Below are 13142 nucleotides of genomic sequence, written 5' to 3' on the forward strand. Positions count from 1 at the left end.
AAAGGCTATGTAGTTCCCTTAGCCATTCACAAAAAAATGTAAATAAACCCTCTCCCACAACACCCCCGCCCATTGTCCAGTGATGCAGTGTCTTTCACCACTGAAAGATACTTCAGCTGCTAATGCAGTCCTCTCCTTGTTGATTGCTAACTTGTCCCAACTTTGGCTGCAAAGTTAGGGGTGGGGTGTCCTTGGTGATATCTTTTACTGAATATGGAGTTTTAATAAAGGACTTGGCAAAAAGTCTCTTATTACATGGGGTCTTATTTACATGGGGGGGGGGCTGGTATATGGGGCCTCCTTAATTTTGAAAGAGGCTTACAGATTCCAATTAGCCTTCCAACCCCCTGCCCTCAAACCCCCACAACCATAGGCCAGGGTTGTAGAGAATAGGCTTTTGCCTTCCTCAACATTGGACACTAGGTGCTTTTTGAGGGCATGTGGTGTTTGTAGTTGTCTGGTATTGTTTGGGAGGTAGGAGTCGCTTTTGCATTCTACCCTCCTACTCAGCCAGGCTGCATGCTGGAACAAGGGTCTAGTATGGTTTTGTGAGGGGGAGGGGCTGTCCCCCCCCCCTTCGTTTTTGATATATGGGGTCCTCCCTAATATCCATGTCTGAGGCACAGTTGTCTTTATTTTTTGTTTTTATTTTTGTTTACACATTTACTGCCCTCTTTGTTTTTGTTCACCAGACAGCTGAATGGGCCAGGCATTTATGTATCATGGTTGTTAGGCTATCAACAGCTGCTGGCCCTCTGACAGCCAGGAGCCCTGAGTGGGAGCTGTCTCTTTTTAGCATAGGTAAACACATCACTTCCTGCTGCAGCCAGAGGTCTAGTCTGCAATAAAATAAGGAGTTAAAAAAGACAAATGTATGTGTTAAATATTGCAAGATATGCGATTATTTTACACTTTTTTTATTTTTATTTTTTGTGCATTGACCACTTCTGACATAAATACCTCATGAGTTAGTTTATTGCAAAACATCTTGCAGTATTTATTACTCAGTGATTGGACTCTTTTGATTTGTATTCTTTATGCATGCAGCGGTTTAATTTGAACACACACAGAACTGTGCGAAAGTTTTAGGCAGGTGTGAAGAAATGCTGTAAAGTAAGAATGCTTTCAAAAATATATTTTTTACTTGTTATATTTTTATTATTATTTTTTTAGAAAAATCTAAACCAAACCACTATTTTGGTGTGTCTACCCTTTTGGCTTCAAACCAGCTTTGGTTCTTACACTTGCACATAGCCTGAGATTTTTTAGGACTAGAGTCCGTTGTATTGACAAAAGGTAGTTATGCTGCTTCTGCAAGGTCTCTCCCAGGCAAAGATTTTAAAGCAGACTGGGGTTTCAATGTGCTGTTTAAGCTCTTTTGAAGAAACTCAAAGAAACTGCAATGTTGAGGACAGTAGACGCAGTGGTTGGCCAAGGAAACTTAATGCAGCAGATGAAAGATGTATCATGCTTGCATCCCTTCGACATCAGGAGATATCCAGCAATGCATCACCACTAAACATCAGAACTCCTGGAAACCAGTGGGACCCAGGTATATCCATCAGTTGTCCAGAGAAGTCTGGCCAGAAGTGGTCTTCATGGTGTAAATGCAGCCAAAACAGCCATACCGCTGAAGTGACAACAAGGTTAAGCGACTCAACGAAGCAAGGAAACATAGGAACTGGGGTGCTGAAAAATGTCAGCAGGTGCTCTGGGCTGATAAGTCAAAATTTCAAATATTTGGCTGTAGCAGGAGGCAGTTTGTTTGTGAAAGGCTGGAGACCGGTACAATGAGTGTCTGTGGGCAACAGTTGAAGCATATAAAAAAAAAAAAAACAATTGCGCCAATGAGAAAGGTGAATCAAATAGTTGCCAGCAGCAGTGTGAATGTGGAGTGACTAGCTTTACAGCGAGATAAAAAAGGTTAAACACTGCGTTCAGCTTGTACAAATAACAAAAAACATTTGAATCAAAAAATGCTAAATAGTTCACAATAATATATTAACAGTCCCAATTTGTTGTGAAATAAAGTGCTCGTGGGTAGAGCAAATTGAAGGTGCTCCAATTCAGAGCCTAGCTGACCTGGATTACAGTTTAGGGGTTGCATTGTCCCCACAAAGCGCAAGTGACCATTCTAGTGATCGGAAGGGTGAGTGCACATCCATGTAGGGCATCATTGTTTGCACACTGAATTGGAGCACCTTCAATTTTGATCTACTCATGAGCACTTTATTTCACAACAAAGTAGAACTAATAATATATCATTGGGAATTGTGCATGTTTTGACACACATATTGATGTTCTAACATTTGTTATTTGTATAACCTGAGCACAGTGTTTAACCTTTTTTAACAGTTGATGCATGGTGGAGGTCCCTTACAATTTTGGGGCTGCATTTCTGCAAATGGAGTTGGAGATTTGGTCAGAATCAATTATTTCCTCAATGCTGAGAAATCCAGGCAGATGCCTATCCATTAGAGGGAGGCGTGTGATTGGTCACAAATTTATTCTGCAGCAGATCAATGACCCCAAACTAGCAGCAGATCTCATTAAGAATCTTCAGTGTAAAGAAGAACAAGGAGTCCTGGAAGTGATGGTTTGGCCCCCACAGAGTCCTGATCTCAACATCATTGAGTCTGTCTGGAATTTCATGAAACGATAGAAGGGTTTGAGGCAGCCTGCATCCACAGATCTGTGGTTAGTTCTCCAAGATGTTTGAAACAACCTACCTGAAGGGTTCCTTCAGAAACTGTGTGCAAATGTACCTAGAATTGATGCTGTTTTTAAGGCAAAGGATGGTCACACCAAATATTGATTTCATTTGGATTTCTTTTCTGTTCATTTACTTTCCATTTTGTTAATTCAAAAAAAATTAACTATTAACAATTCTATTTCTGAAAGCATTCTTAATTTACTGTTTTTTTTGTTTTGTTTTTTCACTCCTGTCTAAAACTTTTTCACAGTAGTGTACATCACTTAAACAGTATCATAAAATAAGATATAGTGCACCTGTGTGAGAAGAATTTGAGAGACACATGAGACAAGGTTTTACAGTTGCACAGTAAGCATATAGATTTGTATTAAATACGCAATATTGTATATGCTGCTGAATCAGCAGTTGATGACACTTCTATATCTATAAGCCTCTTTATAGGGGAAAATCCTGTGTACAAAGCATTAGCTGATCCTAAGCTAAATCCACTATGTTTGAATGTAAACAGAGTAGATCCATAATTAGCATGGGCATGAGAGCATAAGGTTTCAGCCTCCCACTTCCTACAATGTATTGTACATAATTTATATTTAAAAGCTAAACCACCAAATTTCTGCGCAGGTGAGACCATAAAAGCTGCTGGCAACAACACAATAGGTTGGATTGTGGACAGTGAATATAAGCCTAGTGTTGCCGTGCTGAATAGTGAATGTAAAATGAATATTCATAAATCGTCCATGGTGGTGAAAATAAGTGCAAATCACAAGAAATACATAAACGTGCATCCAGCAAAGATAAACATTATTATTCTGTGAGTGGATCACCCAGATGTGCCTCCACCAAAAATGAAAAAAATGCTTTCTTACCAGCAAGGCCTCATGCACACGAGATGCAGTTAAACGCGTGTTCAGAGGCAGTTGGACACTTTTTTTCAACTGCTCCTGAACTCATTCAATGTTATCCTATGTGTCCATGCACACAGTCTCGTTTTTTGCCGTTTTTATGCAGTTGCGTTTAACCTTGTTTTTCCAGAAGCAAAAAAATGGGTTCAGACGCAAAAGTTTCCACGTTTCAGACGAAAAAAGCAGCGTTTTGCCGCGTTTTCGTTTATAAGCGTTTTTAAAGGTGACCTTTTTTTTTTACATTAAAAATCTCAAAAATGATTGCAAAAGATGAAAAACCATTAGAAAAATATTTTAAACAATTGCAATTGCAAGTGGACAATCCACAACTTGTGGCAAGTGACATGGCAGGTGGCAAGTGACGTGGCAAGTGGACAATCCACAACTTGTGGCAAGTGACATGGCAGGTGGCAAGTGATGTGGCAAGTGGACAATCCACAACTTGTGGCAAGTGACGTGGCAGGTGAAGTGGCAAGTGACGTGGAAAGTGGACAATCCACAACTTGTGGCAGGTGACGTGGCAAGTGACCTGGCAGGTGACGCGGCAAGTGACCTGGCAGGTGACGTGGCAAGTGGAAAATCCACAACTTGTGGCAGGTGACTGGCATGTGACGTGGCAAGTGGACAATCCATAACTTGTGGCAGGTGACGTGGCAAGTGGACAATCCACTTGTGGCAAGTGACGTGGCAAGTGGACAATCCACTTGTGGCAGGGGACGTGGCAAGTGATGTGGCAAGTGGACAATCCACAACTTGTGTCAGGTGACGTGGCAAGTGACGTGGCAAGTGGACAATCCACAACTTGTGGCAGGTGATGTGACAAGTGATGTGGCAGGTGGACAATCCACTTGTGGCAGGTGACGTGGCAGGGGACGTGGCAAGTGACGTGGCAAGTGGACAATCCACAACTTGTGGCAGGTGACGTGGAAAGTGATGTGGCAAGTGGACAATCCACAACTTGTAGCAGGTGATGTGGCTGGTGATGTGGCAAGTGGACAATCCACAACTTGTGGCAGGTGACGTGGAAAGTGATGTGGCAAGTGGACAATCCACAACTTGTGGCAGGTGGCATGGCAGGTGACGTGGAAAGTGGACAATCCACATCTTGTGGCAAGTGACGTGGCAGGTGGACAATCAACAACTTGTGGCAGGTGACGTGGCAGGTGATGTGGCAAGTGACGTGGCAGGGTATGTGACAAGTGGACAATCCACATCTTGTGGCAAGTGACGTGGCAGCTGATGTGGCAAGTGACATGGCAAGTGGACAATCCAAAACTTGTGGCAGGTGACGTGGCAAGTGGACAATCCACAACTTGTGGCAGGTGACGTGGCAAGTGGACAATCCACAACTTGTGGCAAGTGAGATGGCAGGTGGCAAGTGATGTGGCAAGTGGACAATCCACAACTTGTGACAGGTGACGTGGCAGGTGATGTGGCAAGTGGAAATCCACAACTTGTGGCAGGTGATGTGGCTGGTGACGTGGCAAGTGGACAATCCACAACTTGTGGCAGGTGGCGTGGCAGGTGACATGGAAAGTGGACAATCCACATCTTGTGGCAAGTGACGTGGCAGGTAATGTGGCAAGTGACGTGGCAAGTGGACAATCCACAACTTGTGGCAGGTGATGTGGCAAGTGACGTGGCAGGTGATGTGGCAAGTGGACAATCCAAAACTTGTGGCAGGTGACGTGGCAAGTGGACAATCCACAACTTGTGGCAAGTGACGTGGCAGGTGACGTGGCAAGTGGACAATCCACAACTTGTGGCAGGTGACGTGGCAGGTGATGTGGCAAGTGACGTGGCAAGTAGACAATCCACAACTTGTGGCAGGTGATGTGGCAAGTGACGTGGCAGGTGATGTGGCAAGTGGACAATCCACAACTTGTGGCAAGTGGACAATCCACAACTTGTGGCAGGTGACGTGGCAGGTGATGTGGCAAGTGAAGTGGCAAGTAGATAATCCACAACTTGTGGCAGGTGATGTGGCAAGTCACGTGGCAAGTGGACAATCCACAACTTGTGGCAGGTGATGTGGCTGGTGACGTGGCAAGTGGACAATCCACAACTTGTGGCAGGTGGCATGGCAGGTGACGTGGAAAGTGGACAATCCACATCTCGTGGCAAGTGATGTGGCAGGTGATGTGGCAAGTGACGTGGCAAGTGGACAATCCACAACTTGTGGCAGGTGATGTGGCAAGTGGACAATCCCCAACTTGTGGCAAGTGACATGGCAAGTGACGTGGCAAGTGGACAATCCAAAACTTGTGGCAGGTGACGTGGCAAGTAACGTGGCAGGTGATGTGGCAAGTCACGTGGCAAGTGGACAATCCACAACTTGTGGCAGATGACGTGGCAAGTGACGTGGCAGGTGATGTGGCAAGTCACGTGGCAAGTGGACAATCCACAACTTGTGGCAGGTGCCGTGGCAAGTGACGCTAAATACAAGTACACTGCAGCTCTCACAGCTGCTGCTACTCACTCTGGTCTCACAAAATTGCTGAAATAGTTAATACTGTTTTTTGAGCTGGGAAGGGTCTATGATGTTAGCTTAACTAAACGCTTCTAGACGCAAACGCGGTAAAACGCCGCTAAATCGCGGTAAAAATCGTGGCAAAACGCGCGTTTCTAAACGCCGGTTTCAGCTTTTAAAAACATGTGTCCAGCAGAGTTTGCATCTGCGTCTCGTGTGCATGAAGCCTTAAAGTGAACTCTAGATTATAAGAATCAGAAACGTTTGATAAACCCAAAGAGAGGGGATCCAAACGCTGTCCCTCCTTACATTAATGGGGAATGATGGCAAGACTCATGATCTAGGATGTTACATCATAGTAGACATTGAGAATGAAGAGAGAGACACCCACATAGTGTGAACTGTATAAACCTTTAGTAAAATGCAAAGAATGTGTCCTTCATGACCCATCACAAGGATGGATGTTCTGATAGCTTCTGGCCAAAGGTCTCCTCATAGTGAAACCACCCAAAACCGCCAAAGTTTTTATACGCCTCCAGTACATGGTCGACACACAGGAATAAGACGCCGCTAAACTCGGGCGCTTTTCAGCGTTGACGCTGGCAAAAAATGCATACTCCCTGCAACCAGTTGAAAAGGAATGTGGGCCTATGCTCATCTGACCTATCATCCCCCTTGTCATCTCCTGCAAGAAAAATCCTTAGCTGAGGGCAGAAGCGATTAAAATGCCAATAAAATCCCCATTCCATATTCGCACCTTTGAAGCAGCAGGCAGGTGAAACCCGAGAGGAGAACCCTCACAAGGCAAAGTCTCCTTATAACACACCTCTGACACATGCGTCTGCACAGCTGCTTTACAGATGCCAGTAACGGTTGACCCTGGAGGGGGGACACCTTCTGTCACCACAAAGCTGGGACCTGCCTCCATTGCCTCACCATGCAATCTGACTCCAGACGGCTGCCGAGTCACTACAGGGGATTCCCCAGTTCCTCTCTTTGTTTCTGGAAGCTTGTCACATCTCCCATGTCGGCTCAACGTATCACCACGGCTGGCATGTGAGGCAGCTATGTAACAGGTAAATCTTGCTGGGATGTCCCGCCATCTGTCCCGCTCCCAGCCTTGTCTTCAGCCCCTACTGCATCCAGGGCCAGGCACCGCTGAAGCCATACAGCTCCTGCACTGCCCTCTGCTCTTTCCAGCAGATGTCTTGGCATAGGCTCCATGCTGTGCAGCACGATGGACATCAACTTCTTTTTGCTTGAAGGTCCAAAGAGGAGCAGGACTGGATTCAGCTGCCTTAAATACATTTGGGCCAGAATCCCATAATAATCATTTGGCTTTTATAGCCCACCTGGGATATCACTGCAAATTAATAGAGGGGGATAGCAGCCACATTCCCATGGAGGTGTGCCCAAAGGTTTGTGCCCCCCCTTAACTTTCTTGGTTAGTAAGAACACACACACCATTAGAATATTCAACACACCATTTGAATTCTTGATGATTTAGGAGCCCTGAAATCATAATGCTCCACTGTTCCCGGTGAGATTCAGTAAAGACTCTGAGAAAGTGAGTGGCCTGCAATAACATTTTATTTACATGTTTAATTGTTTCAGAGTCTGGCATAGTTGGGATAAGTTAACAGCAGTCAGTGTGCTGTCCTACCGAAATTGCTAGTTGCTTGGCTGGTCTTGATTCCATTCTGATTCATCCTTGTATAACAGGCATCTCAAAGGCATTTCTTTAAGACCAAAAGTATTATGCATATGGCCCAAACATTATTCAAAAAACAAAACAAAAAACATGCTGTTGTCGTTAGATGCACTTTAAGTATAGCGTGTTGGGCACCAATTCTCAAAAAGGATATCGGAGAACTGGAGAAAGTGCAGAGAAGGGCAACCAAACTGATAAGAGGCATGGAGGAACTCCGCTATGAGGAAAGATTAGAGGAACTGAATTTATTCTCTCTTGAGAAGAGGAGAATAAGGGGGGATATGATCAACATGCTCAGATATATAAGGGGTCCATATAGTGAACTATAGTAAATTTATTCTCTTTACGGTCAACCCAGAGGACACGGGGGCACTCTTTACGCCTAGGGGAAAAGAGATTTAATCTCCAAATACGGAAAGGTTTCTTCACAGTAAGAGCTGTGGAATAGACTCCTGCCAGAGGTGGTTCTGGCCAGCTCAGTAGATTACTTTAAGAAAGGCCTGAATGCTTTCCTAAATGTACATAATATAACTGGGTACTAACATTTATAGGTAAAGTTGATCCAGGGAAAATCCGATTGCCTCTTGGGGGATCAGGAAGGATTTTTTTTTTCCCCTGCTGTAGCAAATTGGAGCATGCTCTGCTGGGGTTTTTTGCCTTCCTCTGGATCAACTGTGGGTATAGAATTGGGTATATTGGATTGTACGATATTTGTTTATATATTATATCTTATTGTTTTTAAGGTTGAACTGGATGTACTTTAACTATATGTAATATGTGTTAGAGACAATTCTAAAGTCCTGCTTTAGTTTTGGTGAAATTCAATGGATGTAATCATCCACTGACTTCTTATCTCTTGAGATTTCTACACTTAATGTATTGTTTTGCAGACCTAATATTTTATGTGCACATATTTTAAAAATGCGTTTACTCAGTAGAGGAAAAAAAAAAAAATCCTAAACAACTTCTAAAAATGCTACATGAGTGACTTCAGTGCTTTTTAATTTACTGGCCCAAAGCAGATTTGCAGATCAGGGGTTTTTAGGGCTCCTCTGACTTGTATGCTTGCTCCAGGCAGTGGCCCATTATTTATTGAAGCCAGTGACATTCAGGCTACTAGAATTCTCAAGAGTCCAGCAATAACAACCTATACATTTCTGTCAGTACACGCATTCTCTAATTTATACAGCACAGTGAACAGAACGTTCACTCCTAGTCCATCTGCAAAGTCACCCACATTCCCTGTTTTATTCTGTCAGTGACGTCCTAATTCAACTTCCTGTAATGGTGTTGCAACAATGATGCACTTCTGAATTTAGAGCACTCTTATGCCCCGTACACACGAGCGGACTTTTCAACATCCAAAGTCCGTCAGACCGAGTCCGTCAGACTATCCGATCGTGTGTGGGCTGCAACGGACTTTAGCTTTCGCAAAAGTCTGACGGACTTTAGAAATGAAGCATGCTTCAAATTTTCCCGACGGAACTCCGCCGGACCCGGTCCCCTTCGAAAAATCCGCTCGTGTGTATGCTACTCCGACGGACTAAAACCGACGCTAGGGCAGCTATTGGCTACTGGCTATGAACTTCCTTATTCGAGTGGGGTCGTACGTCATCACGTTCGAATCCGTCGGAGTTTAGTGTGATCGTGTGTGGCCAAGTCCGTTCGGCCGAAAAGTCTGTCAGAACTCCGGCGGAACGCCTTTGGAAGTCTGTCGGACATAAGTCCTCTCGTGTGTACGGGGCATTAGGCCGCGTACACACGGGCGGATTGTCTGGCCAACTAAGTTCGTCAGACAATCCGACAGACAGTCCGTTCAAAATTTGCATGAACGGACTTGACCACACACGATGAGCAGACAGTCCGCTGAAAGCGTGCGTGATGACGTGTACAGCACGTACGACGGGACTAGAAAAACTACGTCCTATACACTGCAATGCAACCTTCGGCCGTGTAAATCCTTTCTGAGCATGCGCCATACTTAGTTCGTCCAACTTGCCTACACACGAGCGGACTGTCCGCTGAAACCAAGTTTGAACGGACAAAATTTCGGAAATTCCGTAAGACTTTGTTCGTCAGACAGTCCGCTGAAAAAGTCCGCTGAAGCCCACACACGAGCGGATTGTCCGCTGAAACACGGTTCAGCGGACTAAGTTGGACAGACAATCCGCCCGTGTGTACGCGGCCTTAGAGCCCATTCACACAGGCGACTTTGGATCCGACTTGAAGTCACGCGACATGATAAAATCAATGTAAGTGAATGAGAGTCATCTTAATGCACACTACTGAGGTCACTCCGACTTCAGAAAAGGTTCCTGTACTACTTCAATCTGACTTCTAGGTAACTTGTACCCATTGATTTTAATGGAAGTCACCTCCAAAGTCGGATCGTGTCTTAACTGAAGCAACAAAATCGTTTTTTCCAGGCAAACCCCTCCCTCCCCCTCCCACAGAGCTTATTGTTGTTTGGCCACTGGAAAGCCGCCTGTCCTGGAGGCGACTTGAAGTCGCCTTGTAAGTCGCGCTGTGGTGCGCGCTAAGGTCGTGTCCAGGTCACCTCGCAAAGCCGCGGCCAGAGTTGTGTGGCCCCTGTGTGAGCCTTAAGTAGGCTGTTCCTTCTTGCACTACAGTGGGGTGCAAAAATCTTTGTGTGTGTTCCATTCTATTTATAATATAGAGCCAACATTTTACGCAGCATAATACTATACGTATACAGTCCCTGCCCTAAAGGTACTGTGCTCCCCGTATCACCGACCAGCCATAACATTATGGGGACTCCACCTAATATTGAGTAGGTCGCCCCTTTGCCACCAGAACAGTCCTGTCCATGCCACTGGACTTCTAAAGGTATGCTGTGGAATCTGACACCAAGCTGTCTGTAGTAGGTCCTTCAAATCCTGTAAGTTTCAATGTGTGGCATCCATGGATTGGACCTGCTTTTCCAGCACATCCCACAGATTCTCTGATAAATTGAGATCTGGGGCATTTGGAAGCCATGTCAACAACTGAAATTCATTTTTGTTTTCCTCAAACAATCCTTGAACCATTTATGCAGTGTGGCAGGGCGTATTATCCTGCTGAAAAAGACCAACTGCCATCAGGGAATACTGTTTCCATGAAGGGGTGTACTTGTTTACCAACAATGTTGGGAAGGTGGTACATGTCAAAGTAACATCCACATTAGAGGTCGACCGATATATCGGCCGATATTTGCCGTTTTTTAATTAATCGGCATCGACCGATTGAGCTGATAAAAAGGCAGATTTAGAACTACAGCACGACTTGGAAATGACTTCTGTAATAGAAGTCAATGCAAGTTGCAGGAGTCTTCATAGAAGCACTTGTTTCCTCTCTGGGCAGTCTGCCAAGAAAAGAGCATAAAGATACAATGTTTACACTTGAATGAATGAACTCAACTCTGTGTGTAGAGTTCTCAGTTTAACCATTTAAAGACTAAATCTTTTCTGACACTTTTTGCTTACAAGTAAAAATCCTGTATTTTCTGCCAGAAAATCACTTAGACCCCCAAAAAATTATATATTTTTTTTTAGCAGAGATCCTAGGGAATAAAATAGCGGTTGTTGAAATATTTTATGTCACACGGCATTTGCGCAGAGGTCTTTCAAATGCATTTTTTTGGGGGGAAAAAAATACACTAAATGATTTAAAAAAAAAAAAAAAAACGGTAAAGATAGCCCATTTTTTTTCGGCCAAAAGTTTTGACTACCTGTTTTTATTTTATAGGCTGCTCTCATACTGGAGTGGGCAGGCGTTGATGGTAAAACGCTGCTAGTTTTAGCAGCGCTTTACCATAATTTTAGCGGTGCTATTCGGCTGCTAGTGGGGCGCATATAATCCAGCTAGCAGCTGAAGAAGAGGTTAAATGCGCCCGTGAAGCACCGCTGCCAAATCACATTGCAAGCACTTCGGCAGTGGCGCCCATTAATATCAATGGGCAGGAGTGGCGGAGGAGCGGTATACACCACTCCAAACGTGTTGCTTGCAGGACTTTTTTTTTTTTAACATCCTGCCAGCGCATCGCCTCAGTGTGAAAGCACTCTGTCTTTCACACAGACTGCAGGGGAGCCGTTTTGCAGGCACTTTACAGGCGCTATTTTCAGCCCAAAAGCGCCTAAAAAAACGCCCCAGTGGGAAAGGTGTCTCTTAGGTTTCATGAGATGGAGGATAAAAAAAATTTAAATAAAAAAAATCGGCCTAACATATCGGCCCAAAAAAATCGGCATCATATATTGGCCATCGGCCTCCATGATTTCTAAATATCGGCATCGGCATTGGCCAGAGAAAAACCCATATCGGTCGACCTCTCATCCACATAAATAGCAGGACCAGGGTTTCCCAGCAGAACATTGCCCAAAGCATTACACTGCCTTGGCTACCTTGCCTTCTTCCCATACTGCATCCTGATGTAGTCTATTTCCCAGGTAAGTGAGGTATTCATCAGACCAGTTCACCTTCTATTGCTCCGTTGTCCAGTTCTGATGCTCATGCTTTTGTGGACAAGGGTCAGCACACGATCATAGCCAATCTGCGGCTATATATGTGTATATACTATATACACATCCCCATACACAATAAACTGCGCTTCCCATTATTTTGTACTTTCAGCACATCAACTTCATGGACATATTTATTTGCTGCCTAATATATCCCACTGACTTTGTTGCCTTTGTAATGAGATCAATGTTATTCACTTGATTCATTTATCTTGGGGCCTGTTCACACATAATCATCCATTAAAATGAATGAAAAAGTTCAAAATGAGTGTACTGCCTTTCACTGGCATGCATTTTTATGTGCGTTAACATGCTATGGGTCCTTGTAGGGGACAAAAAAAAATTGAAAACTATTTTTTCCCTACTAGACTTGCATTACGTTGATGTGCATTTACATCCATCGTGTTTGCATTAAAATGCATACATATTGCATTTTAACACAATGTACCGCAGTGTACATAACACCAGTTTTGTGGTGTGAACAGAACACATAGAAAACGGTTGTTTTCTATGTGTCCTTGCAGTGACTTTCGAATTTCCTGTGCAGTAAACCTCAGGTCACTGCAGTAGGGCCTTAATGTTATGGCTGATTGGTGTACGTGCACACACTAAGGACAATTTAGACATGAGTCAATTAACTTACCAGCATGTATTTGGTGTGTGGGAGAAAACCAGAGCTGCCGGATGAAATGCACATTAGTATAGGGAAGACAAGCAAACTTAACTGAGGACTGCAGTGCTGCAAGGCAGAAGTGCTGACAGCTAAGCCACTGTGGTTTTGTACTATAATTTCTTGGCACAATAAATAATGCTTGAGGTTCAACCAGGGGCT

General features: G+C 44.2%; 1 protein-coding gene across 3 annotated transcripts in view; it reads left to right on the plus strand.

Annotated features, from left to right (window-relative positions):
- Positions 1–13142, plus strand: part of ACAP2 (ArfGAP with coiled-coil, ankyrin repeat and PH domains 2) — a 148972-nt gene that overhangs the window by 78620 nt on the left and 57210 nt on the right. The gene's annotated exons all lie outside the window — the stretch shown is intronic.

The sequence above is a fragment of the Lithobates pipiens genome, unplaced genomic scaffold (assembly GCF_037356315.1).
Source record: "Lithobates pipiens isolate NorthernLeopardFrog02 unplaced genomic scaffold, aLitPip1_a1.2 Scaffold_18, whole genome shotgun sequence".
Lineage (NCBI taxonomy): Eukaryota > Metazoa > Chordata > Amphibia > Anura > Ranidae > Lithobates > Lithobates pipiens.